This window comes from Amborella trichopoda, chromosome 5 (assembly GCF_054954075.1).
Source record: "Amborella trichopoda isolate Santa Cruz 75 chromosome 5, AtrichopodaSantaCruz75HAP2 v2.0, whole genome shotgun sequence".
Classification (NCBI taxonomy): domain Eukaryota; kingdom Viridiplantae; phylum Streptophyta; class Magnoliopsida; order Amborellales; family Amborellaceae; genus Amborella; species Amborella trichopoda.
This window is the reverse complement of record NC_142340.1, coordinates 18069813-18075812: the sequence shown is the minus strand read 5'-3', so window position 1 is coordinate 18075812 and position 6000 is coordinate 18069813. Positions and strand designations below refer to the sequence as shown.

The 6000-nt window shown below is 33.7% G+C and overlaps 1 protein-coding gene across 3 annotated transcripts in view; it reads left to right on the top strand.

Moving 5' to 3' along the window:
- Positions 1–5539: 5539 nt before the first annotated feature.
- LOC18448199 (acyl-CoA synthetase family protein) overlaps positions 5540–6000 on the top strand; it is a 54113-nt gene continuing 53652 nt past the window's right edge. For 2 of the 3 annotated variants that reach the window (XR_016056068.1, XM_088867605.1), the window contains exon 1: positions 5546–5783. The gene's annotated coding sequence lies outside the window, so the exon portion shown is untranslated. Of the gene's footprint in view, positions 5784–6000 lie in introns of all 3 variants that reach the window. The other variant, XM_011630244.3, reaches the window with a different exon arrangement.

The window sequence follows — 6000 nt, the reverse complement described above, 5'->3', positions numbered from 1 at the left end:
TAGTTCTATCCAATCCTACAACTTTTTAAATTATAAAAACCGATGCATCTGAAATAGGATTAGGAGGCATCTTTAAATAAACAATCCTAGATAAGAAACAACTTATACGCTTTACCTCTAAAGCTTGGAATCCGGCACAACAGAAATATTCTACTGTTAAAAAGGAGGTCTTAACAATAATACATTGTGTCACGAAATTTCAAAGTGACCTACTTAACAAAAAATTCCTCATATGGACTGATGAAAAATCAGCCAAAGACATTTTAGAAAAAGATGTCAAAAGTCTTGTAGCCAAGCAAATTTTCGCTCGATGCAAGGTATTCTTTCCGCTTTTGATTTTGATATTGAACATATTCAAAGGAAAACTAATCATCTTCCGGACTTTTTGACTAGAGAATTTTTGTAGGGAGGGAAGGAGAAGCCAACAGCCGAGAATACAGCCGATGGATATAGTCCCTAGCTCAAGAAAAGACCTAACTTTATATACTAGCCCAAGAAAACACCTGGCAACAAATAGTTCTAACTCAGGAAAATCTCTGGCTTCCTCATCAAATCCAAATGCTTTAATAAGAAAGCAAGCTCAAGAGATTCAAATAGCTCCCCAACTGTCCCCTTTGGGCTCTAATAGTCCGAACCCTGATAGAACTCAATTTCTTGATACAGCTTATATCCCGCTGATCATAATAGAAAATGAACATAAGGAAAAAGACCCTGAGTTGAATTAGCCGCCATATATCTACGCCATCATCTACATCCTAATATGAGAGAAAGATGTCGAGAATGATATGAAGCTATTTTAATGGAAACCGGGTCGGTGTCAATAATACACTATTATAGAAACAATGACAAATAGCATACTCAAAATTTAAAATACATAAAATTATCTCTTATAATGACTGGGGCCTGAATCCCTTAAAACCAAGGGCATTAATTACCAAAGGATTTAAAATCAAATCCTATCATTATTGTAATATATTAAGGTATGAGATGAAGTCTTTGCCTACCAGAATGCAAAAAATACACACAGCTAGTATGTGTAGTTTAAAAGAACTGAACCAATAGAATTTCCAAACTGGTTTAAAAGTTGGTTCATGTTATGGGGATTATTAAGTCAGATACTTCTAGAAAAATTTCAAATATCACAGAAAAAATTATCTGAATATAATAAAGCTAGTCTAAAACGAGACTATTACATATATTTCATGCCTTTATAGCAGATTATCTGGATTTTTAAATGGTCCTAACAAATTTCTGAAGATGATTTAGACGGTGGGATTATATTTCAGAACTAAAAAGACAAATTTCAATTAAATGGTGCGACAATTATAAGAATGATTCTCTAGATCCTGATAAAATCTATATGAAGGCAATTCTGTATTCCTCACCAAAATCAGATATGGGATCTTCCGACTACATTGCTCTATTGCAATAGAAAAACCCCACTCAGTCAAAAGCCGAGCTCGGGAAAAAATTACTCTTTGCCCTGGAAGAAGAAGTAGAAGTTAAAATAACAACTTCCTCAAATGATATAGAAACCAAATATTTGGATCCTCCAAACGAAGACGATTGTATGAGAATATTTTTCCAAATAAATTAGACAAAATATCAGGGACGGTACGACTCCATCACCATTCAGAACACGTGTCCCAAAGATAACAGTAAAAGAAGACTGTCAACACACCAATCACTATTGCTACAGTAAAAGAAGCATTATTGCTGACGAAAAACACTGTTGCTACAGTAAAAAGCCGACAAGAATCTTTCCCTTACCTTTGCTTTTACCCTACCTTTTACTTTGACGTGAAAGAAAAGGCATCTTACCTTATCGGTGCGGACTTAAGAACGTTTGGAGTCCGCCCTCCCCTCTTCTATAAAAGGAGGACCGGGCCTCAGAAGTAAGGAGCTGGGAATTTCCTTCTAAATATCATTACTAGGGTTTTAATACTTTGTAAGTAAGTGCTTTCTGAGTTATTGTTGTCAATCTGAGCGATTACTGTGAGTACTTCAAGTCCATTTTCTGCCTCTTACCTCTGCTTCGAGCTTTCATATAAGTGCATATCTTTGTTCTGCTTCTGTAAATCTTGTACTTATGTTTCTATTTTTCTAAATCAATGTCATTATGTATGAATGTTACTCTTTCTTTTTTATTAATTTTATTTTATTCCTCTTCCGCTATATATATATATATATATATATATATATATATGGTTCGTCTAGAGTTAACAACCCTTCAAAATATAAGGGTAAGTTAGAAGGGATTGTGATGGGTGTATTTATCAAAACAATCATTACTTTTTTATTAAAAAATTATTTAAATAGATAACTTTATCATTAAGCAAGAGAAAATTTGAAATTTTTACAAAAGTACAATGGTATTTTGAAAGTTAGTATCTTGAAACTTTATTTGTGGAGTGTCATTATCTGTTAGTTAAAATTTAAATTTCAGCATTTATGGAGATGACAAAAATACCCTTTGTCTTTTAGTAAAGTTTACAAATTTGCCCCGCAAAAGTAATTTTTTAAAAAAAATAGATAACAAGATTAATAAATCCACCCTTCACAACTCTTTCTATCTTGAACCTTTATAATTTGAAGGGTTATGAAGTTTAGAATATCATATATATATATATATATATATATATATATATATATATATATATATATATATATATATATATATATATATATATAGGAAAAGTCTTTCCAACGCCTATAGGCGATAATGAATAGTGATTTTGCCTACCCTCATCATTGTTTAAATTTCATCGTGTGGTCACGATTTGTCGGGTCGTGTTTTATTTTTTCATTTTTTTCTACGAATCGGAATGACCTAAAATTTGGATGATGTGTACATCTTACTGAGGCGAATCTAATAAAAATATAAAAAAAATTATCCGTAAAAACTAAATTGACCAAAATACCTTCAAAATGTTTTGGGGTATTTTGGTCAAGTTTTTCATGTAAAATATTGTTTTTATAATTTTTGAATATTTTCTTATTTTTGATGAATACACACTCCAAATTTTAGGTAATTCCAATTAGTAGAAAAAAAATGAAAAATAAAACACTATTAACAATCGTGACCGCGCGATAAACTTTGGACGGTGATAGGGGTAGACAAAATAACTATTTATTTTCACCTATAAACGTTGCGTAGTATTTTCCATTTATATATATATATATATATACCGTATGTTTATGGAAGATGAAAGGTGGGAGTTGAATCCTCATCTCTCGCTCTAAAGTTAAAACTCATGACTATGGTTTCTTTGCAAAACTTCACCATTGAAGAAAGAAGCCCCAAATTTGCAGGTTGTGGGAAGCGAACTCCTCTCTCTCTCTCATATTCCATTGCAATCATCACTCAGCAAATGCCTCTCTCTTGCTCACTCTCTCAACCTTTTTATGTAATTTATAGGCAGCCTTAAAACATCCAAGGAACAAAACTCTCTTTTGATACGTCGCTCTCTGTCTCTTTCTAACTTTGTCTCTTTTCACCTCTCTCTTTTTTTTCTGTCTCTCTCCTGTGATCCTGGAGGGATCATGCCCATGATGAGAAAGCCTGGTGAGCCTGGCTTCATTGGGTAGAGAGATTCAAAACGCTAGGCTATGAGTTTAGTATGTGGGGATATCATCCTTGTTATTTTTCTTGGGTTTAGTATAATGGGGATATCATGCTTGTTATTTTTCGTGGGTTTGCTGGTTTTGATCCCATCTCAGAGAGAGCAGATTTGAAGCTCGTTGTGTCAAAGAAGAGCTTTGCCTCATTTGCATAAAGCAAAGGAGTAGTAGAGAAAAGCCATTTCATTTAGGGGAATGTTTCTACGGGACCCCACCCACATAGAAAAAATATGTGACTATTATTTTCCAATCGTTGGATACGAAGAAACGGTTAAGATAACATCAATCAAAATATCACATATTTAAAACCAACTCCCTTTGGTAAAGAAAAGGGGGCTACCGTTTGAAAGCCGATTAACACGTTTATCTCTAATTTTGTGACATTGAGATAGGTGTTATCTAAGCCGCCCCTTTAGATCCAACGGCTACAAAATACTAGACACATATTTTTTCTATGTGGGTAGGGTCACATAGAAAGTCCCCCATTCATTTACGGGGCCTGAGAACCTTTGTGCTTTCCTCGCCAATGCATCACAAAAGAGTTGTGCTATGAAGCTATCTTTCTTGTTACCAAAATAGCAAAAAGTGGAACTGATTGTATCCGGATCCCATAGATAGATTTCAGATTCGGATCTAGATCCAAACATTTGTGGATCCAATCGGATCTTGATCCGAATCTAAATCTTATTTACATTTTTTTGGATGTAGATCCAGATCTGGGTGGATCCAAACCCGATTTGAAAGATTCTCAGCTCTGCAGACACCTATTCCTGTTCAAACTTTAGCGGTACTTTAGTAGTATTGTTAGCAAATAAAAGGGGCATCCAAATAGGGCCCCAAGCTTGGTTGTATTTAGCATTTGTCTCTTATGCTTTATTAGTTGTTCGTGTACGATAAACACCTATTCACAAATGTTTGCATATATCAATATATTAAAGATACGATATATGTATTTGACAATTTAAAAATCTAAACAATCCTTAATATTTTTTCCTAAAACCTTACTATATTTATAATCAGATAAAATCCCACCTCCTCCTCACTTTAAAGCCTCACTATAAAATACTCAACATTAACTAAAATCCTACCTCCCTCTCACTTTAAATGGCATACAGATATGTTGTATTTGAAAGGAATTTAAATTTTTTTGTTTTTTGACACTCCTTTATACTACACATGGACACAAGTATTAGCATTGTAGACACCTTTTGTTTGCAAGTCGAAGGTCAGGACCTTAAAGTATAACCCGAAAGCAAATGGAACTAAGGCACCTTTTATTTGTCTTTTTATCAATTTCTAAAGTTTTGAATTTTAAAAAGGGTTATAAGAGAGAGATCAAATATAAATTAAGTCTGAGGTATCTCGATGTGATTGGTGGTGTTTACACAATAACATCTAAGGTAAGACGACTTAATGTCCACTCCACTTCAGATTACGTAATGAAAAATCAAGAAAATGAATATAATAAGATAATTTATTTTTTTAGTACAAGAAGATCACAATCATTATTGACCATCAATTATGAAATAAGGTGATTGGACATGTGTCATTGATTGGACACAAAGCTCAAAATAAAATTTCTTGAATATCTTCACATACTTTAATATGTAAGATGTCTTATTTAATGACTATACAATCTCACTTATTAGGGGGTTCCTAATTCTAAAAAGGATAACTTAGTCATTTTCCAAAATATTTTTGGAGAATTCAATTGAGTGAAAAACAATTAAAAAGTTAACCATTCCAATATTTAATGTAAAGATTTGATCACCTTGATGACTTTTTGTAAACATTACGGTTTCTATCAGTCCCCACACTCATATGTAGAAATGCGTCCCCTCTTAGTAATCTATTTTTCAAATGGATTTTGTCTCTAATTTTGATTGAGTATATAGTCTATAACGGTCATTAATATGTAAAAAATAAATATTACAATTAAAGTCGAGTCCCCGTCCCCGTCCCGAATAGTTTTGACGTCCCAAATACCAAAGTCGGGTCTAGGGGGTTCCGAGTCGGGTCGGATCCATTGCCGGTCCAAGCGACTGCCTAAATGGAGGGAAGGCATTGCAAAAGTCGACATACACAATGAGGGATTTCCAGATTTCAATTTTATGATTCACCTCATCGTCCCCCCGCCTGCCTGCCTGCCTGCCTGCCTGCAAGTTAGTTCCTCTCTCTCTCTCTCTAAACTATTATTATTTTCTTGTAGATTATCTGATGTTTATTCTCCTGCTTGGATAATGTCGTTGTTTCCATCAGTCATCAGGGTCTCATTTATGTAGTTTCAAGTTTGAGTATTTCTGAAACTGCAGTTCTCTTTACTTATAAGAAAACGGGACTATGCGATGCAAAGAATTTGTTTCTTGTTATTTTTCTTCT